General features: G+C 40.1%; 1 long non-coding RNA gene across 2 annotated transcripts in view; it reads left to right on the forward strand.

Moving 5' to 3' along the window:
• LOC146395190 (uncharacterized) overlaps window positions 1-23816 on the forward strand; it is a 104072-nt gene that overhangs the window by 60916 nt on the left and 19340 nt on the right. Inside the window, exon 4 of one of the 2 annotated variants that reach the window (XR_014831918.1) lies at window positions 19567-19689. This is a non-coding gene — a long non-coding RNA (uncharacterized LOC146395190). Of the gene's footprint in view, window positions 1-19448; window positions 19690-23816 lie in introns of those variants that run through there. The other variant, XR_014831917.1, reaches the window with a different exon arrangement.

The following is a 23816-nucleotide window of genomic DNA, read 5'->3' on the forward strand; positions in this document are numbered from 1 at the left end:
AAATTACATATGCCATAAGTGTGGACCTAAAAAGCAAAACAAACAAACAAACAAAAATAGAAGTAACTACTGCAATCACATATATGTGTCTCATTCCAACCCCACTGTCTTCCTTTCTGTCTCCAGAATACAATACTGATTTTCTGCTCACGTTTCTCCTTTTTCCCATTTACGAATTCCCACCCTTCATTTAGAGCCGGATTATTTATTTTTTATTTATTTATTTTTGGCCACACCCACAGCACGTGGAAATTCCTGTGCCAGGGATCAAACCCAACACAGCAGGAACCAGAGCTACAGCAGTGGTAATGCCAGAGCCTTAACCTACTGAGCCACCAGGGAACTCATAGAACCGGTTTAAATTCAACCAATACTTTTAATATTCCTTAATCTTTTCTGGTCTGGAAATCTCTTCTTGCTTTGTCAACTCATATTCATAACCTTCAAGAAATTTTTAGGGCAATTTCGCTTGTATCATTGATAATTTTACAACAATAGTGTCTGCTCTCCAAAAGTAGATTGAGGCCTCTTTCATGCTAAGGTCCCAATATGAATACATTTTTCCCCCATTTAAAAAAATTAGGGTTTAAGTCTCCCTTTTCTGTGTATTTTCTGTGTGTTTTGACAGATGTATGTAGTCATGTAGGCACCATCCTGATCAAGATGTATAGCATGTCCTTTAATATCCAAAACCCCCTATGCCCTAGAGCAGTCAGCCTCTACACACACCCCCACTTCCTGGCAACCTTGCCTGGAAATCTCCATATGCCTCGGGTGCAGCCATAGAAAAGACAAAAAAAAAAAAAAAAAAAAAAAAAAAAAAAACCAAAAATAAATAAATAAATAAAGTAGCCTTCTGAGTCTGGCTTCTTTCACTGAGTATAACATATTTGATATTCATCTATGTTGTGGCATGTTTCAGCAGTTCATTCCTTTTTATTGCTGAGTAATATTCCATTTTATGGATATGCTGCAGTTTTGTTTTGTTTTGTTACCAGAACTCCTGTTGAAGGATATTTGACTTGTTTCCAGTCTGGGGTGACTATGAGTTTGATACATTATAAATATTCAAGTACAGGCTTTTGCGTCAATGCAGGTTTTCGTTTCATTTGGGTAAATCCCTAGGAGCAGGATGGTTGGGTCCTGTAGTACAGGTATGTTTACCTTCTACTATATTTTCTAACATACCCTACATCCTTGTATGCTGCATTATGTAATTGAGACCTTAGTTGAGCTCCCTTCCCATAATGGTCTGGGTAAAATTGACTCACAGTCTCAACAAGTTCCAAGTTCTCTCCTGATGTCAGTTTATTTGAGGGGATTTCACTTTGATGGGGACCACTGCATCTGATTTCTGTGTCCTTTAATCAAGTCCTACCCACAACTAATAACCTTGCTTCAAAATTTCCAACGCTTTTCAATGAATTATTTTGATTAATTATATAATGTCCAATCACATAAAAGCAGGTTTACTGAAAGTTCATAGGGACCATCAGTTGTGCAGGTGAAAGTGTTATATTTCACATCCCACAGAAAACAACTAAAAATTACATCTTAAACATCCCTGTCCTTTTTGGAATCCCAACTTGGACACTCACCATTCTGACTTCTTTATACTTTTGCCCTTTTAGGAGCTAGTCTTGTTAACCCCCCTCCAAGCCTAAAGCACTTCTCCTTCCTGTATATAGAGGGCAACTCATCTCTCCCTGGCTGCTTTCCCCAATAGTGCATGTGTATACTTTGGAAAGCAGAACAAATGCTTCCCCATTGAGATCATTTTACCTATTTAGAATAGGACAGTTTTTTAACTGAGGATGCTCTTTTTAAAATTAAGTTCTAATTCTTTGAAAGTTGACTATTTATATATGGTGCAAGTTGATAATTCTTATCTTATCAGTTAGCTAGTGCTGTGTAACAAACCACCCCCAAATTTAGTGGCTTAAATCATAACTTTTTTTTTTTTTTGCTCTTGAAGTCTCAGGTAAGCTAAACAGTTCTGGTCTTAGCTGATTTCACTCCTGTCTCTACAGTCAACAGTTAGTTGGGTTAATAGCTTTGCTTGGCTGTAGGTTGATTTAATGTGACCTTGGCTAAGATGACCAAATTCTAGTTCATGTTGTCTCCAAATGTCCCACCAAATAGTATGGCTTCTTCTTTAGAAAGTGGTAGGATCCAAGAGAAAGTATGGAAGCATCCATGGCTCCCTCCCAGAACTAGTACACCACTGCTTGTGCGGCATTCTGTTGGCCAAGTCAGGCCAGATTCCAGAGTGGAGAAAAAGACTCCACCTGTCAATGGGAGCTGCTACAAAGTCACATTACATAGAGGATTCATGTAGGAAAGGTGAGGAATTAGGGACATTTGCTCCATCAATCTACCACACTTACAATCAGAATATTCTATTAATTAGAAGGTCTAATTTTCCTATAATTCCTTTTTTTTTTTTCCTTAGGGCTACACCCATGGCATATGGAGGTTCCCAGGCTAGGGGTCGAGTTGGAGCTGTAGCCGATGGCCTACTCCAGAGCCACAGCAACGCCAGAGCCACAGCAATGCCAGATCTGAGCCGAATCTGTGACCTACACCACAGCTCACGGCGATGCTGGATCATTAACCCACTGAGCAAGGCCAGGGATTGAACCCGCCACCTCGTGGTAACTAGGTGGATTCATTTCCATTGAGCCAGGATGGGAACTCCCTTATAATTCTAAATAAGCAAAAATTTAACTTTATTCAGCTCATGAACACAAAGCTAATTAAACTTTACACTTCATTTAAAAAATATTGTAGTTTCTCTAATGAAAATCTAAAACCACATTATTGGATTCCTTTCAATTTAATAAACTACACATAACCTGAAGCTCAAATAGTATCTCTATGCTCTTCTGTCAGTTATTTTAGTCAATACCATTGAATCTGCTTAAATGAAAAATATTTTAAAATTATTGTATGAAAAAACTTTGGAGAGAAAACATGAAATAAAAGGGAACCTAGGTTATAACTTAGATGTTCCCTAATATGTTATTTTTTGGAGGGGGGGTGATATTATTAAGTCATACATGTACATAAAGTGGAAAATATGAAATAGTTTTCTAATGTTTGTTAGACAAATTTCCTACATTCTGGCAGTCACCATTCTCTTCCAACAGGCAAATATTTGCAACCTTTTACATCCATTCTTTTTGTTTAGACATCCACATTGCCTAAAATTTCCATACTTAGAAGTTCCCACTGTAGTGCAGTGGGTTAATAATCCATCTTATCTCTATGGAGGCATGGGTTTGAACCCCAGCCCAGCACAGTGGGTAAAGTATTTGGCTTTGCTGCAGCTGTGGCATAGGTCACAGCTCCCTACTCCAATTTGATCCCTGCCCTGGGAATTTCCATATGCTGTGGGTGTGGCCAAAAAAGAAACTAAGTAAATCCATGGTTATGTTGCCCCCTATTTATTTTCAGTCTTTCTATTGTTTCCCTATTAGGGAAAGTGATAACTCTTGCATGATCTCTCCTGCATCTTCCTGCTCCTTTATTCTCCACCAAATGCACTTTTCCCCTCTTCCCATCCTCTTAGGATACTTATATCTTAATTTGGGTTAAAACAATATGCAGTTATTAATCAGGTGATCAATGTGATAAGCTCAAATTATTTTCTATGTCTTGTAAACTTTTAATTTTTTTTGTAATCAGTAATCATCTGTTTTGTTGATTTTTGATTTCCATGTATTTTTAAACCACTCTCCCCAGAGTTCCCATTGTGGTTCAGCAGTAATGAACTCCAACTAGTATCCACGAGGACACAGGTTCGATCCCTGGCCCCACTCAGTGGGTTAAGGATCCGGCCTTGCTGTGAGCTGCAGTGTAGGTCACAGACGTGGCTCAGACCCCACGTTGCTGTTGCTGCGGCTGTGGTGTAGGCCTGCAGTTGAAGCTCCAATTTGACCCCTAAACTGGGAATTTCCATATGCCATGGGTCCGGCCCTAAAAAGAAAAAAGAATAAAAATAAAACAACTCCACCCCAAGTTCTCTGCCAGTTACTTATCTCTTCTCTTTAAATATTCAGATAATCTTTATCTAATAATTTCTTCTACTCAAATAAATTTCACCCAAAGCTTTGCAGCATGCTTTTATCAAGAGAGTTGTCCTGTGCCTGGTAAGCCAGCATCCTTCTGGTGACTCTCTTTATCTCTTCCCCAAGTTGGGTTCTCTGTTTCTTAAACTCTTATCTTTTTTGGTCTCTTGGTTTCTTTCTTTTTTTTTTTTTTTTTTTTTTTTTTTTGGTAGTAAACATCCTCTAATATCTTCCTGAAGAAAAATTTTGGAAACCTTGCATGTCTGAAAATATACTATCCTCACATTAACTGACATGTTGCTAAGGTATAAAATTCTAGGTGGAAAATACATTTCCTTTGGAATTTCGAAGGCATTTTTCCATTGTCTGTGGTATCTAGTGTTATCTAGAGCATCTAGTGTTGGCCATAAGATGCTCAAGACCATTCTCAAATTATGTTTTTATTTTTGACCACACCTCCAAAAGCTCCTGGGCCAGGGATCGAACCTGTGCCACAGTCGAAACCTGCACCATGGTTGCAGCAACTCAGGATCCTTAACCTGATATGCCATGTGGAAACTTCCTCAATTTTTATTCTTTTTTTTTTTCTCATTTTTGGCTACCCCAAAGCATTTGAAGTTCCTGGGCCAAGAATCAGATCTAAGCGGCAATTGCAACCTATGCCGCAGCTGCAGCAATGCCAGAACATTTAACCCACTGTGCTGAGCCAAGGATAAAACCTGCATCCCCGTGCTCCAGAGATTGCCGCCAAGCCCAGTGTTTCAATTTTTATTCTTTAATTGTGATTTTATTCTTTAATTTTTCTTTTGCAGTGTCTTCTCTTTGTCCCATGTATTTGGCATTTCTCCAGTGTCTTGGCATAGGAATATTTTCATCCATTGTACTTGGCACTTGCTGGATTCTTTTAATCTGAAAATTTGTATCCCCTCATTCTGGGGGAGTTTTGTTTTGTTTTGTTTGGCTGTGCTTATGGCATGTGGAAGTTCCTTGGCCTGGGATTGAACCTGCACCACAGCTGAGCCATAGCAGTGACAGCAGCCAGATTCTTAACCCACTAAGCCAAGAGAGAATTTTTTTTCTTTTTTTCTGACTGTGCCCATGGCATGCAGAAGTTCCTAGGCCAGGAATTGAACCCATGCCACAGCAGTGACCCAGGCTGCTGCAGCGACAATGCCAGATACTTAACCCTCTGTGCCACAAGGTAACTCCAAGAAGGGATCTCTTTTTTTTCTTTTTCTTTCTTTTCTTTTTTTCTTTTTTCTTTTTTTTTTTTTTTTTTTTGCTTTTTCAGGCCACACCCTTGGCACATGGAAATTTCCAGGCTAGGGGTCCAGGTGGGGTAACAGCTGTCGGCCCACACCACTGCCAGAGTGATGCCAGGTCTGAGTCAAGTCTGTGATCTTCACCACAGCTCACAGCAATGCCAGATCCTTAAGCCACTGAGCAAGGCCAGGGATCGAACCGTCGTCCTCATGGATACTAGTTGGGTTTGTTACCACTGAGCCACGATGGGCACTCCCAAGAGGGGATTTCTTGAATTATGGTTTCCTCCTCTCTGCTTCCCTGATGTCTCGGTCTGAAATTCCAACTTTATTTATTTATTTTTTGACTTTTAGACTTTCTGGACTTTTACTCTAGCTTTCTTTTTTTTTTCTCTCTCTCTCTCTCTCTTACTTTCCATCTCTGCCTTTATATTCTTCCTTTTGTGGAGACATTCACAACTTTATTTTCCAAGATTTCTATGGAGTTTTTCATGTCTTCATGTTTCAATTTCTAAGAGCTCTTTTTATTATCTGAGCATTCCTTTTTATAATACCCTGTTCTTTTGTTCATGAATGCAATGTCTTCATCTAGGATTCTGAGAATACTAATGTAGATTTTTTTCAAGTTTCTTCTCCTTGCATAATATTTCCTCCTATGTAGTTTTTTTCCCCCCTGTTTCTTTTGGCCTTAATCTTTTATGCTATATATTTCCCCACTGTCTGGTGATCCTTGGCTGTCTGCTTATATTTAAACCTAAGACACTGAAATGTTGATTGGATGCCCTAGGCTGGTGGGTGGCCTTTGCCAACTCTGGGCTTTACTGGAGAGGCACCTAAGGAAGCTCTTTGAGGGAATCATTAATGTCAGAGTTTTTCGCTCTTCCTTCTTGGACAGGTCAGTTTCTTCAGAAGAAGACTTCTAATTTCCTGACTGAAAGACAGGTCTTGGGCCAGTACTCTGGAAACTAAATGGAAAAAGAGAGCTGGGGATCTCAGAATTAAGTATGCACATATGGTCCCACCATTAAGTCTAGAAGGGTAATCAATAATCAGGGTTTGCTCAGAACTGAGGTGTTTTCTGGAATGCATGATTTTTACTGTTAAAATCAGTACAGGACAGTTACTTTGGCTTAGGCAGAATTTTTTTTTTTTTTTTTTTTTTTTTTTTTTTTTTTTTTTGCAGCAACTACGGCATGTAGAAGTTCCCAGGCCAGAGACTGAACCTGCTCCAATGTAGTAGCCAGAGCCGCTGTAGTGACAATGCAGAATCCTTAACCTGCTGAGCCACAAGGGAACTCCCACATTTTTACAGGATCCTGCTCTGGCCCTTCTTCGAAGAGTCCCCCAAGGTCAAGGGGACCTGCCCCTCATTTCTAGACTATGCTTCAGAATTCCTGCCCAAATGACCTCAAGCCTGCTTCTGGAGACTGTGTGGGCCTGTTCTCTCATTCTGTCCTTTTTGGGTGAATAATTTCTTTCTTTTTTTAATTTTTCTCTTTTTAAGGCCACACCTGCATCATATGGAAGTTTCTGGGCCAGGGGTCAAATCAGAGTTGCAGCTGAAGCCACAGCGACAGCAACACTGGATTTGAGTTGCATCTGTGACCTATGCCACAGCCTGCAGCAATGTTGGATCCTTGACCCACTGAGCGAGGCCATAGATAGAACCCACATCCTCATGGACACTATGTCAGGTTCTTAACCCACTGAGCCACAACGGGAACTCCAGAGTGAATAATTGCACCCCTAGTGTATGGCCTGAAACCAAGGGAAGGCCAAGGACTTTAAAGAGCTTGAGCAGGAGGGCTGGGTCTCTTCGCACACTCAATTGAGGCCCCTGATGGTAAGACAAGAAAGCAGGATGGGAAAAGAGAGGAGGGTAAGCCAGGAGCCACGCCTCCCATGGGTACTCTTGCTTTGTGCTCTGCAAATGCCAGGCATGGACCTGAACTTTGTTACTTTCACCGTGATATGTACCCCACTCCCAGTTGTGGGCTTAGGGACTTTCAGTCTGGAGACCTCTCAATGACCCTTTCCCAAGACTGTATTTCTTGCATTTTACCAGGATGCAAAAGGGCAATTGTCCAGCTGCATAGGGTGACAATGGGATCTTGTAATCAAACATCTTTAAGAGACTTCTAACTGGAGTTTCCGTTGTGGCATAGCAGAAACAAATCCGACTAGGAACCATGAGGCTGTGGGTTTGATCCCTGGGCTTGCACAGTGGGTTAAGGATCCAGTGTTGCTGTGGCTGTGGCATAGGCTGGCAGTACAGCTCCAACTGGACCCCTCGCCTGGGAACCGCTATGTGCCAGGGGTGCAGCCCTAAAAAAAGCAAAAAAAAAAAAAAAAGAGAGAGAGAGATTTCCAACCAAACTGTCTTGGCCCCATCTTCACTCCCTCTTGAGAAATACCCAACACTGCCAATTCCTGAACTTATTGGAGGTCAGTGAGATATTGACTGAATTGCTTCTTTCCCCACTTCAGGCTTGTAATTTAGCTTTCTTTGGTTTGCAAAGTCAGATTCCTCTCATCTATTCACTTCCCACCTTCCAACATCTTGTGTAGTTGCTTCTCCCGTCTTTTGTATTATTAGTCTTATTTTGTAATTACTTTACTATTATGTTAATAGAGTTTATGGAGGAAGAGAAAGCAAATGAGTATGTTCTTTTCTTTTATTTTACTTTATTATTTATTTTTTTCACCACACCCACAACACACGGAAGTTCCTGGACCAGGGATCAAACCTGCACCACAGCAGGGACCCAAGCTGTAGTGAAAACACCAGATCCTTAACTGCCACAAGGGAATGCCCAAATGTGTACATTCAATCACCTGTCTCTACCAGGAAGTTGAAAGGCCAAAATATTTCCAGAAAAATAGTAAACGTTTTCTACTACTTTTTCTTTTAAAACCCAAGAAAAATAATACATTTGGGGTAAGGATGTCAGTGAGAAATTGGAGGAGAAAGAGTCAAGCCCTATTTAATCCACAAATGAAACAACATCCTGAAATTACATTGAGATAACATCTACCGGTTTGCTTGCCACCAAATGTATTTTATCAGGTAGACATGCAGCTGCTCGGGAATGGGCTGAGAAAGCAAAGGGAAATCAAATCTCTTTCCAAGACTTGATTTCTGACCTCTGCTGGTGATAAGCTGCAATGACTGTGCCACTTTATATATAGATGGAGCACAAAACCAACTCTAAGCTCTCAAATGGTAAGATATATACATATAAAAATTAAAAAAATATATTAAATGTTTGGGGATGTTGTCTTAAAAACAGACTTGTAGCCTCACTTCAGCCTCAGTTCCTAGTGATGCTGCACTTCCAGGGTCGTGAGAGCTGTTGGTAGCACATGCAAAAGCTAGAGCTCTTGTGAATGTGGAAGGACAGGGTGCTCTGCTGGGGAGCCCCTCCAGGCACTCAGGACAGCCACTTCAGGCACTCAGGACAGCCCCTCCAGGGGCTCAGCACAGCCCATTCCTTTTGGCATGAAGGTAGTTCCTGGACAAACAGAACAATGGGTGTTGCTGTCAAGGTCAGACCAATTCCATCCACATTAACTCAAGGATAAAGCACTACCCTCGGTTATATACCTAATATGGATGCATGTGATGCCTGATTTCCACGAAAGCTTCAGTAACCACCACCACCACCACCCCCCATTACAGGCAAGAAAATGGAAGGCCAGGGAGGTAATAGAATTTACTCACAGCGCACAGTAGCTAGTCAACTATGAAACGGGAAATCCCATCCAAATCTGTCTAGATCTTCAAACTTTGTAACAGTATCATGAATGTGGGCAGAGGCAAGGACTTCTACATACTATTGTGACTCTGGTTTCCCAAGCAACAAGATGAGGAGCCTTCAGACACAGCTTTTCCCCACCTGGACACAGGTGGGCAACATGATCTAGGCAGCAGAGGGCATCTGGCAGGTGCACCATTTTTATTATGAGGTACAATTGGCTTCCCTTACATGCTGGACCCAATATACTTTCAGATTTTAAGTCTTCTCCATGGATGATCAGCTCACACTCCCATTTTAGGGAGAGATTATTCACACCATTAAGTGCATTAAGTACTGACATCTAATTCTTGGCATTCTATACTTTTTTTTGGTCATTATTTTCCTAACTGTGGAATGCGTGAATTTGTTTTACATTAAGGATCTTGGCCAATTGAAATTGGGTGGGAACATATAGCAAGAGAAGGGAATCTTTTAAGGATTTATTCTTAATCATTTTGAACTTTTAATCCAATTCTCCCCACTGAACCCCCCCCCCCCCAAATAAACCTCACTAGGTTAGGTTTTCTCAGAGATAGCTTGTAAAAGTTATCTTAAGTTCTGGAAGACTTAATAATATATTGAGATCAAAATGCCCATGGTTATACCAACTGTCATCTGAGCCATTCACATGGGCCATGCGTATAAGAGCACAGCTCAGGGTCTGCGGAATGAGGCAGTTCTCCAGAGGAGAGAAGGACAGTGAGCTATCTGCAGGTGACACTGGCAACATGGAGTGATGGGAGGCATCCCGCACTGCCCCTCTTTAGTGCACTGTCAGTAGCTTGACTCAGCTGCTCCCCAATCTCTGCTTCTCTCTGATAGTCTTTCTCATCTCCTCCCACTTCAAAATAATTGCCTTAATGTTTTGGTTTTTTTTTTTTTTTTTTTTTTGGCTGTGCCTGTGGCATGCAAAAGTTCTTGGGCTAGGGATCTGACCCAAGTCACTGCAGTGAAAAGGCAGGATCCGTAACCTGCTGAGCCACAAGGGAACTCTGACTTCATTTTGTCTTTTTAGGGCCACGCTCCTGGCGCATGGAAGTTCCCAGGCTAGGGGTTGAATCAGAGTTGCAGCTCCCCATCTTTGTGCCTGTACTTTTGCTAATTTGTACATGTCCACTTGTAAAAATTCTTTCTTTTTAAGGACCAAGTGAAATGTCACTTAGTCTGGACATCTTATTTTTTTTCTTCCCCCTGCCAGATCCTTAATTATTGACCACCAGGGAACTCCAGTCTGGATATCTGAATTTCTTCAATTTCTCTAGGCAGGAACCTTTCCTCCTACTGCTCTATTCTCTCTGTCGTATGATCTGTCATTAGCAAATCAAAATCACAAGGGTTGGAGGAAGGGCAGCTCGTATGTATTATCTCATTTAGTCCAAGCCAAAATTCCAATCGAATCAGAATTGTCTTGATAAGGAAACTGAGGTTTAGAAGGGGATGGTGTTTATTACATGTGGATTACACATCCTCTCACATTCCAGTGCTATAATATTCTCCCATTTTTCAGAGGAGGACTGAAATGCTGAGAGGTTAAATAACTCTCAAGAGGTAATAAGACAGAGGCTATCTTCAAACTCTGCTCTGTGACCCCAGGCTCTACACCAGGCTTCTCACAACAGAAGAGAAAGTTAAACCTACCACTTGCTTACTTAAATGTATTTTGTGAGAAAACAAACTTTCAGATTTTCTTGCTCCTTCGTCTAATCTGATTCTCTCTCTCTCTCTCTCTCTCTCTCTCTCTCTCTCTCACACACACACACACCTGCTCACACACCCAGGTTGGTGCTGACTTGCTTCATTATTCCCATTAATTTTTCCATTGCAATACCTGAATCTTGCCCCACTCGCCTTTCAACTCTCTAGTGACCAAGCAAACATTCTGAAAACTACTTTCATTTTCTAAGTAGATAACCAGGTTACATAATCTTAAAATAATATCCAACCTCATTGTTATTTCCTTTTACTTACAAATTATCTCCTGCAAATTCTTATTCAGTTATAACTTCTACTCTTGTAGTTAGAGTTCTAGCAGGAAAGAGCACTTTGTTCAGATGATTCAATGAAGAGACTATTCACAGAGATATGGGCAGCATTAAAAGACCCAGTGAGGAAGGATGAGGCATGCAGAGACTAGCAGCAGTGGGAAGCTGCTATCACTCAAGGTTTGAAAGGATGTGGGGTGCTGATGATGTTACTGATGGAGCTGTGGAAGATGGGCTGTCAGGTGGATGCTGTAATTATTGCTGGATTCAGCCGTTTCCAGAAATGAAAAAGCAAAGCCATTAGGGAGTTGGAAAGAAGTGCTCTGAGCTCTTTTCTCACTGTGATCTTGGGCAGAGCTTCCCATTGGCCAAATCCAAAAGGGCACCAAATAAGAATAGGAGAAGCTAATTCAAACAGAATGACCAGCCTCCCAGGGCACACAGCAGAGGAGAGAAGGCTGAGAATAAATGGGGAGGAAGAAAATGATCAACAATCCACCTTTGCTAATTCCACAGATCTCTATCATCAGCAGTGGCCCCATTCTAGCATAATCTTACCTCCCAGCGTCTTCACTGGGGGATTCATTCATTCAACATGGTGTCATTGACTGCACTGTTGAATTATGAGAAATGTAAAGAAATTTGAATATGAGATAAATTTTTATTCTTTTTAAAAAATATAAAAAAGTGTCATAAGGAACTCATGACCTATATATGTCAGAAGACATAGCTTGTTAGATATACTTTGGAAGCATTTCCTTAGCTCTCTTGCATTCTGCAGTAAGCCCTCTATCACAAAATTTATTTTCATAAATATGTCAGTATTATCCTAGTAATCTGTACTTGAACTTTATTATGGATCACATTTTAGTCAGTGATGAAAACCTATATTTCTGGCACATTTTAGATAGTTCAGTGTTGAATCTGTTGATCTTGGACACCTTCCAATAGCAAGTAAACTTGCAGACATTTGAGGGCAAAATTTTCAGGAACTTGACAATTGCTGGGTAGCTTATATTCTTAAAATTCTGTCACTATGTTGAGTTGGTATCTCCAGAGACAAGCTCTCATAGACTACTTTAACTTAGCTGTCCATGGAAAAGCCTTCACTAAGATATGATTTCAAACTTTGGGTTTAACTGAAGGTCAGTATGAGAAATGGCCGTGTGAAACACATTTCTGCTTATTCTACAAAACTGCATTTGCAGAAGACATCTATTATATGATGTTCCTTATATAAAGTCTGTGATGTTCCTTATATAAGAAGCCATATAAAACTAAAACAGGAGTTCCCGTCATGGCGCAGTGGTTAACGAATTCGACTAGGAACCATGAGGTTGCGGGTTCGGTCCCTGCCCTTGCTCAGTGGGTTAAGGATCCGGCATTGCCGTGAGCTGTAGTGTAGGCTGCAGACTCGGCTCGGATCCCGCGTTGCTGTGGCTCTGGCGTAGGCTGGTGGCTACAGCTCCGATTCGACCCCTAGCCTGGGAACCTCCATATGCCGCGGGAGCAGCCCAAGAAATAACAACAAAAAAAAAAAGACAAAAAATAAAAAAAAATAAAAAAAATAAAATAATAAAAAATAAAACTAAAACAAGTTCCTTTTAAAAGAGGTTCTCAGAAAATCATATCTCTAGTTTTGTTTCCCTCTTTACCATAATTTCTAAAGCAATTGTAATAAATCAGGTTTTTAGAACATTGCTACCTGAAATTTTCCTCTATTCTTTTCAATATTTGCAAATAACAACCCATTTTGTATCCTTGAAAATTATGTCACTTCGAATTCTTTCTAGAAAAAAGTAGAATGTAAGAATTAGAATTAAGAAAAGAGTACTATTTATTAATAGGTAGCTAATTAAGCCAAACAGCAATGGAATGATTAAATAACCATATAAAACCTAAAACCCTAAACATACGTAACCTGGTATATGTGTGTGTGTGTGTGTGTGTATACGCATATGTATATATACACATATTTGATGTTTTATATGGTTATTATATGTATATACACACACACATAAAAATGTGTGTGCTTGTGTATCTATATGTATATACATATTTCATAATATATTTCAAAGGGAAAAACATGAAGTGAGTGAAAAAGATAATTTATAAATTGAATCATAGGAGAAAAACCATGATGTGCTAAAGAAGGCAGTTAGGGCTTCATTTATAAGTTTATTAATCCAACAAATATTTATTAAGCTGCTTCTATGTGCTAGAGATTGGGTTAGATGATACAAAGTTGCATGAAGCAATAGCTCTGTCCTTAAGAAGCTTTCAGTCCAGTAAGGCAGGAGGATATGGTGGGCAGAAGAACAAATTTATTGTAGGAATGTGTTGTAAGAGGAACACTGAATGCTATTGCGAGCCCAAAGTTGGTGCTCAAGGCATGGGAGGAATCTGCAAGGGCAGAAAGTCCATACTGTGAACAGTCACCATCAAAACAATGATGGAGGAGTTCCCTGGTGGCACAGCAGGTTAAGGATCTGACATTGTCACCGCTGTGGCTCTGCTTGCTGCAGTGGAATGGGTTTGATCCCTGGCCCCAGAACTTCCATGTGTCATGGGCATGCAAGGAAGGGAAGGAAAAGGAAAGAAAGAAAGAGAGAAAGAAAAGAAAGAAAGAAAGAGAGAAAGAAAGAGAGAAAGAAAAGAAAGAAAGAAAGAGAGAAAGAAAGAAAGAAAGAAAGAAAGAAAGAAAGAAAGAAAGAAAGAAAGGAAGGAAGGAAGGAAGGAAGGAAGGAAGGAAGGAAGGAAGGAAGGAAGGAAAGAAGGAAGGAGACCAGGAGAATGTGGGCTAGATTTGAAAGCATCATGATACTGTCTAGAATCAAATGTTCATAGAAAATCTTGAATAGATATTTTACTCCAGTGAGAACTCTATTCTTTATACTCGATTTTCCCTGGCAACTTTTATATGGTTGTTGCAAGATAATTCCTAGTACAAGCACTTGATAGATTGACTGCAGAATGGCCCCAGTTTTTAACCCCTCCCTGGATCCACACCCTTTGCAATTTGAGCTTGCAGCTTCTCCCACTGGAGGTGGAATCTATTTCCTACCCCCTTGGGTCTGGGTCCGACCCCATGACTTGTTTGGACCAACACAGTGTAGAGGAGGTGACATCATCCTGGGTCTGAGCCTCAAGGGAACTTGCGTATTTTTTTCTCTCTTTTGGAACCCTGCTTGTGTCATGAGAACCAATCCAAGCTGGCCTGCTGCAGGATGAGAGGACATGTGAAACAGTGATGAAGCAGCCCAACCAAGATCTCTGATGTGTCAGAGCACAAAAACAATTAGTACCCTGCCTAGCATACCAGCAGCTGAACCAGATGAATAAGGGAGTCCCGCCAAGCCCAGCTCAGATCAGCAAAGACACCTAGTTTACCTGGAGATTCATGAAAAATAAGAAAGGTGGTTTTGTATCACTAGGTATCGAGGTATTTTATTAGGCAACAATTGCTAACTCAAGGATTTGGGGGGGGATGAATGAAGATATTAGAAAAACATAAGGGATACTGAGAATAAAATGATCTCCTAAAGTCAAAGAATTCTCTCTTCTCTGCTCTATTGTTAACTGGCTGGTGCCCTGGAGCAGTTTATGTAAATTCTTTGGACTTTGGTTTTCATATCTGTGGTTTAGATAAGATAAAGGTATTTTTGATTAATAAAAGTAAAGGCTTTTTTATTTTTTCTTCATTTTTGAAACACACCAGAAAAAAGAAGAACAATAAACAGGGGGAAAATATTCCATCTCTAAAGAGAGAAGAGTACCCTAAAGAATTGAAAACATGTATACATGTTTGCACATGAATATTTGTAGCATCATTATTTGTAATAGTTAAAAAATGGAAACAACCAAAATGTCCATCAGAAGATGAATGGATGAATAAGATGTGGTATATCCACATACTGAAGTATGATTTGGCAACAAAAATAAAGTACTGATATGTGCTACAACATGGATGGTCCTTGAAAACATTATACTAATTGAAATAAGCCAGACATAAAAGATAGCATGTTTTATGATTCCGTATAGGAAATGCAGAGAATAAACAACTCCGTAGTGACAGTAGATTAGTGGCTTTCAAGGGACTATGAGAGGAGGAAATGGAGAATGATGGCTAATAGGTATAAAGTTTCTTTTTGAGACGATGAAATATTCTGGAATTAGATAGAGGTGATGGTTACACAAAATCGTGTATGTACAAAAAATACTGAATTGTACACTATAAAAGGGTGAATTTTATGGTGTGAGTTGCCTCTGTATTTTTTAAAAGGTAAACAATAAAGAAGAAAGGGGCTACAGTCGCAAACCTTAGACTATGATATACAGATGCCCTAAACTATGAAATCTGCACTAAAATAACTCGCATTATCACAGTTGCCAAACAAGACAAAGGAACTCTGATGGCAATGCTAAAGAAGGAGAAGACAGAAAGATTGCTGATTTCAAATGACATCTTTAAGTTGTATGAATTTAGTTGTGAACCTTATCAACTTCTTTTTTTTGTACTCCAATTTGAAAAACAAATTTAATTGATTTACAATGTTGTGTTAATTTCTGCTGTATAGCAAAGTGACTCAGTCATACATACAAACATATATATATTCTTCTTCATATTTTTTCCATTATGGTTTATCACAGGATATTGAATATAGTTCCCTGTGCTATACAATAGGATCTTCTTGTTTATCCATCCTATACATCATAGTTTGTATCTGCTAATCCCAAACTCCCAATTCTTCTCTCCCCAGCCCTCCCCCTTGACAGCCACAAATCTGTTCTCCATGTCTGTGAGTCTGTTTCTGTTTTGTAGACCTGCTGATTTGTCTCATAGTTTAGATTCCACATCTAAGTGATATCATGGTGTTTGTCTTTCTCTTTCTGACTTACTTCACTTAGTATGAGAACTTCTAGTTGCATCCATGTTGCTGCAAATGGCATCTTCCATGATTTTTTATGGCTGAGTAGTATCTATCTATCTATCTATCTATCTATCTATCTATCTATCTGTCTATCTATACCACATCTTCTTTATCCATTCATCTGTAAGTGGACATTCAGGTTGTTTCCATGACTTGGCTACTGTAAATAGTGCTGCTATAAACATAGGGGTACATGCATCTTTCAAATTATAGTTTTGTCTGGGTATATGCCCAGGAATGGAATTGTTGGATCATAACCATATCAGCTTCTTTTAAGAAAAGAAGAAAAACATATTTATTAAAAGGAGGAGGAGTTCCCGTCGTGGCTCAGTGGTTAACAAATCTAACTAGCACCCATGAGGACGAAGGTTCGATCCCTGGCCTCGCTCAGTAGATTAAGGATCTGGCATTGCCATGAGCTGTGGTGTAGGTCGTAGATGTGGCTTGGATCCTGCATGGCTGTGGCTGTGGTGTAAGCCAGCAGCTACAGCTCTGATTTGACCCCTAGCCTGGGAACCTCCATATGCTGCAAATGTGGCCCTAAAAAGAAAAAGAAAAAATAAAAAGGAGGAAGTAGGTTTTATTAGAGCCCTAGTCTATCCATAATATTTCTTCCTTACTTCCCTACAATATCACCTATCATATAGCTATCCCTATACAAAATAAGCATTAATTACATACTAGCTTGAGACCTGTTGTCAGAAAGGAAGCCATTTCTATAGGACTCTCTCCTGTCTTCCATTGACTCCTCAATTCTTTCATCGTTTTGGCTACAACCACCTCTACTATCTATCATGTTTCCCCTATGCCTGCACTTTTGTAGACCATCCTCTTTGTTAGCAATTGGATTTATCCTTTTTGGAGCATTCTGTTTACTTCCTGTTGGGACATTGACTAACACAATGAGGCAAGTTGGAGAAATTTTCCTATACCTATTTTAAGGCTGAGATAAACTCTGTGATTCTAGGCCTAAGGGTCATTCTTCTATGTTACCTTGCCTCCTAGCCTAGAATTAAACTTGGTTCAGGGCTTGCAGTTTACAGAAGAAAGAGCTGAGGCATCTGCTCATGATTCTAAGGTAGAAAGGAAAAAAATCCCCTAATTAATCGCCTGGATTTAGGAGATGCTTTTTCTAACTAGTCTCATTAAATTTAGAAATAAGCTTGCCCTGGATTATACAACAAGTTCAACATTATTCTTTAAATCTAGCTGACTAACCATATATTAGATTATATCTAGATATGCAAGAAAGGGTATGAATGAGGAACAATTTATTAAAAGGAAGAGGAACAAGGAGGAAAGCCTAGGAATTGAGGGCAGACATGTGACAACCCTGAAGTGGAAAGCAGAAACCTGATACAAATGGACCACGTGAAGGCAAAGGACGAAGGGGAGGCAAGAATGGGACCGAGTTCTGTGGTGAGAGGACCTTGGTCCTTGTCTTTCTTAGGGAAGGAATTCAGCGAGGAGACCAAGACTGTAAAAGCAGGTGCAGAGTTTATTAAAAGCACAGAAAGAGCACACATGGGCGAGCTTGCAGAATGAGCTGTGTGCCGTAAGAGTGAGTTAGGTTGTTTTTGGTGGTGGGGGGCGGTCCTCTGGGTTGTCAGAGTGGGAAGTTGTCTCTAGCCAACTACCTCATTTGTGCCCATATTTGGTCTGACGAAGGGTCCTTCCTGGTGATCATATGCCTCTTTTAGCCAAGATGGATTTCAGCGTGCAGGATTCTGGGAGGTTGGCAGGCTATCTTATGGACTGGTGTGTCTCTCTCCTTGGGGCCCCTTTCTATATAGAGGATCTTCTCTGTATATATATTGGGATGGAAAGTCCCTCTCAACCAGAGTTGGGCAGGAGGAGATTGTGGTCATCTTGTCACTTACCCAGCCAGGGCCTAGTACTCCTACAAGTGTCTTACCTAAAGTGTCATCAAGAGACTGGCAGCAGCCCCTCAGCCTGGGGCCCAGCTCTCTCCTACCTCAGGATGAAGGCAGATAAATGTGATGAGCATCAAAGACTAACAGCATGTTACACATTTGCCCAGCTGACCTTATTATGAGGGCAGAGCTAATGACAGATGGCACACCGTGGTAGTACACTTTCAGAGCCTCACTCAGATGCCCCAGATGAACCAGTGTGCCCATCTCAGTTGCTGTGACTGTTATATGCTAATGGATACAAGCTGCTCCTCTAGACAATTACCTGGTGTGCATAAGGGATGCCTTGCCAGGGAATTTATATCTTCCCCCTAATCAACCAGGGACTAACTTAGAGCCAGTAGCTGGCTGATAGACTTGTCTCTCCGCTGGCATGCAGATTTGTGATGCGGCTTATGCTCTAGAGCTCACCTGTGGGTCTGGGCAGAGGCTAGCCCTTACCTAAGACCACATCCTAGCTGTCCTGCTTCATCCCCTTCATTATGGGCTTTTTCTTCTAAGGTACATCCTCAGTATGTCACATACACATGGATCTCTGGCTCAGGCTCTGCTTTGAGCCTGATCTACATGCACTGTGGTCATATAGTCCTTGTATGCATTTCTTTTTCCCTTCCCTTGTTTTTCAAATATTTTTCAATCTCTTCTTGTGTGTGTCATTGCTTTTAATTAGCCAGACATCAGGAAGCTATGATGAGACTTAGCATTCATTTTAATGGTTTCCTTATAAGTCTGTTTCGGCCTGGAGAGCTTTACAATGAACTTCAAAAGAATCTTTGACTTATATTTCATCTGGTCACTCAATTTCATGATGCAGCAAACATAGTAACAAAACAAAATTTCCATGCTTTCTCCAAGTGAGGTCTTTTAAATGAATAACATATTCATAAAATTCTTCCAAGATTCTATTACATACATGTACCAAGTACATTCCCTAGTTCCACTTAAATAAGAAGTTAATACGAACTCATTAGACTAAGTTTATTGTGCTTATTCCTGGAAGCAGAAACACTTGAAACAAGGAAATAAAACTGATTTAAGTTTGTTAATTAGCTAGTGTTATTAAACATCTAACTTTATATGTCTCCATGATGGCTTATTTATTCACACTACGCTGTAGCAGAAAAACTAATAAGATGTTCTTATATATGATACTTATACAAGCTATAGTTTTGAAAAAGAGTTTAGGAGGTAGGCACTAGCTTATCTTAAAACACCTCTTTAATAGTTATGAGCTACTGAACTAACTGTAAAACTGCACAATAAGGCTGCTTAGGAAACAGGAGTAGGGTATTAAAAGTGAAACCCTGGGCATTGTTCTCTACACCTGTCAGTTGAGTGATTGCCAAAATCCTCACACGATGGCAAATAAACAGATAGAATCGGCCAATAGATGGTGCTATTGCTATGTGTAATTGCTTCAAAAAGGCAAAGCGAAGACAGATTAAAAAAACACAGAACAAAAACATACCCCCAGTTTCTGAATTCTTCAAGAGACGGCAGTGTTATTTCTATATCTCTCCTGTGTGAATTAAAGCCATCATTACATTATCTTGTTGAGTTGAATTGAAGTCCTTAATTTTTGTGCCCCAGACTAAAGCTATGACCAACATATCGTTTTCATATGGATGTTTTCAAGAGAAGATATTTTTTTCAAGAGGTATCTGATATTTCTCAACTGGCTTGAAAAGACATCTTAACCTGCAAGCAGAAAAGGTAAGTACCACTGGGATAGAGGTCTTTAAAAGTAGAGGTCTTAGAGTTCCTGCTGTGGAGCAGTGGGTTAAGAATCCAGCCGCAGTAGCTGGGGTTGCTGTGGAGGTGTGGGTTCGATCCCCTGGCTGGCGCAGTGGGTTAGAGATCCTGCGTTGCTGCAGCTGCAGCATAAGTTGCAACTGCAGCTGGGATTCAATCCCTGGCCCTGGAACTTCCATATGCTGTTGGTATGGCCATAAAAATTAAAAAAAAAAAAAATAGAGGTCTTAAAAAATAAGTCCATTTGCAGCAACATGGATGGACTTAGAGATTATCATACTAAGTGAAGTAAGCAAGACAAAGACAAATATCGTATATCACTTATATATGAAGCAAAAAAAGAGATACTAATCAACTTATTTATAAAACAGAAATAGACCCATAGACACAAAAAACAAACTTATGGTTACCAAAGGGGCAAGGGGGAGAGAGACACACACATCTATGTGCGTAACCCAATCATTTTTCTGTACACCTGAAACTAAACAACACTGTAATTAAATTATACTTTAATAACAATAATAAAAACTAACAAAAAACAGAGGACAGTGGAAAGCTCTTTGGAGTGCATCTGACTTCTACAACTTTTGATAGAATTATTCCACAGTTATCTTTGGGGAGAAAATTAGAATGAAATAACTCTTTAACTTCCTAAGGTAAAATAACAGACAATTTTCCATAAAGCCTTGTAAAATTCAGAGTATCTTTTAAAAAGTGCATTAGCCATGTTCAAGTAAAGAGGAGAAATATGGATAGTAATAAATAGCAAAGAATCTTAAAAGCAGTGTTTTATGCATGGAGAATGAATTTTTTTCCTTTTTTCTCTGCAGCAGGATTCATCATTTTGTAGTGTTTGTTTTATGAAGTCAGTCTTCATGATTTTTTTTGTTTGTTTGTTTGTTTTTTGTCTTTTCTAGGGCTGCTCCCGTGGCACATGGAGGTTCCCAGGCTAGGGGTGTAATGGGAGCTGCAGCCGCATCTGTGACCTACACCACAGCTCACAGCAATGCTGGATCCTTAACCACTGAGCAAGGCCAGGACTCGAACCCACAACCTCATGGTTCCTAGTAAGATTCGTTAACCACTGCGCCACGACAGGAACTCCAGTCTTCATGGTTTGAAAAGAGATTCAGGTGTGGAAAGAAAGTCACCTTGGGATTAAAAATTTGACACAAATAATCCATCAAAGTGTGAAGATTTTACCACATTTGACATGGATTTTAGGACCGATTGACGGAGACAAACTGTTTCTGACTTCTGTGATCTCAAAAGAAGATCCGGTCTTATTGAATGGATCCATGAAGCATATGAAATTATTGCTCCACCTCAAAGAGCCGCAATCAAAGAAAGATAAGTCATGTGGTACAGCCAAGTGAGAAATAAGCAACATAATACTTTATCAGATTTATAAAGTTCTTTCTAGGTGCTGGATAGTCTTGGCAACATTTGAGATAGGCAAGATGGCCAATTATGGTTACACTGGTTGAGTACCTAAGGCGCTTTCCCAGCGTTTTACCTCTATGATCTCATTTAATCTTTACAGTGACCATATGAGGTAGGAACTATTATTGCTCTCCTTTCCCAACAAGAAGATATTGAAATACAGGAACGTTAAATAGCTTCCCAAAGTTATACAGCCAGAAAATGGCCTAGCTGGAATTAAAACCAGGCAGGCTGAAAGATTCATGTAGTCATTTTTGGAGATAAACATGGGCATTAAGTTTACATCATAGGCCATTAAAGGTGGAGTTAAATTTAGAACTAAGGGTTTTTGTTTGTTTGTTTGTTTTATGGCAGCACCTGGAGTTTCCATTGTGGCCCAGCGAAAACAAACCCATCTAGTATCCATGAGGATGTGGGTTGCATCCCTGGCCCCTGGTCCTTAACAGTGGGTTAAGGACCTCAGTGTTGCTGTGAACTGTGATGTAGGTCACAGACAAGGCTCCGATTCTGAGTTGCTGTAGCTGCGGTGTAGGCTAGCAGCTGCAACTCCAGTTTGACCCCTATCCTGGGAACTTAACATATGCCACAGGTGTAGCCCTAAAAAGTATATAAATAAATAAATAAATAAATAAATAATGGCTACACCTATGGCACATGGAAGTTCCTGGGCTAGGGTCAAATTGGAGCTGCAGCTGAAGCCTACACCACAGCCAGGGCAACAGTGGATCCAAGCCACATCTGTGACCTATGCTGCAGCTTGTGGCAATGCTGGATCCCGAGGGAGGCCAAGGATGAAACCCACCTCCTCACAGAGACAATGTTGGGTCCTTAACCTGTGGAGCCACAATGGGAACTCCTAGACCTAAGGTATTGATGATGTGTGGGCTAATGGTCTTCCAGAATGATACTCTGTCTTGATTTGGACAATCCCAGACTTGTCAGAATTACATGATAAATGCCATCGGATTGCACCAGTCTAGCTGGTTTCCCACATATAATTCACTTCACTTGAATATGCTGTTTGCAATTTCTTGCCCACTCATCCCTTCAAGCTCCACTATAAACTGAGGCAGGCTACTCTTCCAAGAATTTCACCTCAGGTCTTGCCTGGGAAGTCTATTGTGGCTGGATGTGTCTAGTGTGGGCATCAGTGATGAAATAAGAAGAAAGATCTCCAGACAGTGAGACTTCATACCTGTCTCTAATCTGGTAAGAAAAGGTGTGATTAACAGATTCCCTTGGGTACAGGCATTTAGCATTCCTGAAAGAAGTATGGCCAGTCTCCAATATTTTCCAAAGGACACATAAGGAGGATAGACCAGGAGTGCAGAGATTTTGAGAAATAAGATTATCACTCTCATTGGCCAAAGAAAGTGACTTTGCTCACACTTTTTTAAAAATTATTATTTATGCTCAAACAGTTCTTGGAATTTCTAGAAAAAGATGCTAATTGTGTCAATCAGCTTAGGCTAACTTATGATACAGTAACAAAAGTTCCTCAACATCTTAGTAAGCTACATTTTAGTGAGCTACATCTTAGTAGCTAACAACAGCGTTTTGTTTCTTGCTCATTTTATACCTATCATAGGTTGCTTTGGCTCTTCCATCTGGAACCCACTTAGGCTGAAGGAGCAGCTTCCATCTGGGACCTAACAGCCCATTGGCAATAGGAAGAGAATGACAGTGAAACCATGCAATAGTCCTTAGAACTTCTGCTCAGAACTGGCATCTAGCATTTCTAACCATATTTCATTGGCCAAAGCAAATCAGGTGGCTAAGCCTGATGTCAGTTGGACTGGATGGTTTAGTCCCCTTAGAGAGAAGAAGGGTCACCTACTATTGGGAACAATAAGACAATCTCAGACATCTTGAATTATATTATATTAGGCTTAGGGATGCTCCTATCCAAATAAATTATTAGGGTAAAAATGCAAGCAGACACTAGCAGCCTCCACTTGACAGCAGAAAAGAAATAGCAAAGAAGTCCATATTCCTCTCAACCTTTCTCATCAGTGGCATGTTGGGAAGAAAAGTCATTTCAGGCTGTGGTAGTTAACTTGAAATGGTGAACAGTCGGATGGGGTGGACTGCTAAGCCCAAAGAACAACCTCTTGTTCATCAGTAGCTTCCCCACAAGGGCAGGGTCACATGGCTTCTTATAGCATAAAGTTGGCAAAAACCCAGGCTTCATTTTTAACCCGCTGCACTGCAGTTCTTTTCAAGTATGTTGCCAGAACTTTATGAAGATTTATAGAGTGCTGGGAAGCCGCTGGATTGAAAGTCCAGATGTATATAAATCAAGTCATAGCATCATTTAATTCAGAATGTTTCTGCCTAAGTTATTATGGAGTGGAAGTGACGAGATTTATAGTAAGTTTTATAGGATTTGATGATCTAAAAGGTAAGAAATATTAAATGTATGATTTAGCTCTAGGAGAAACCGCAGGAGTTTTAAATTGACTGAAGCCTTGATTGAAGCTGGGTTAAGATGTGTTTTAAATAATTGGAAATTTATCTTGGGAGCATCTTGGGAAAAAGAGTTGAATGTGATTTTGGCTGTCTAAGATCTGATTTGCATAAAGAAAAAACCTGTCCATCAATAATAATGCAGGTCAGCAATCCTCTTTATATATTGAAGTACTGTT

This window comes from Sus scrofa, chromosome 17, assembly GCF_054392235.1.
Source record: "Sus scrofa isolate SSC_HxYL_T2T_F1_AM1 chromosome 17, Sscrofa_HxYL_maternal_Yorkshire_Landrace_v2.0, whole genome shotgun sequence".
Classification (NCBI taxonomy): domain Eukaryota; kingdom Metazoa; phylum Chordata; class Mammalia; order Artiodactyla; family Suidae; genus Sus; species Sus scrofa.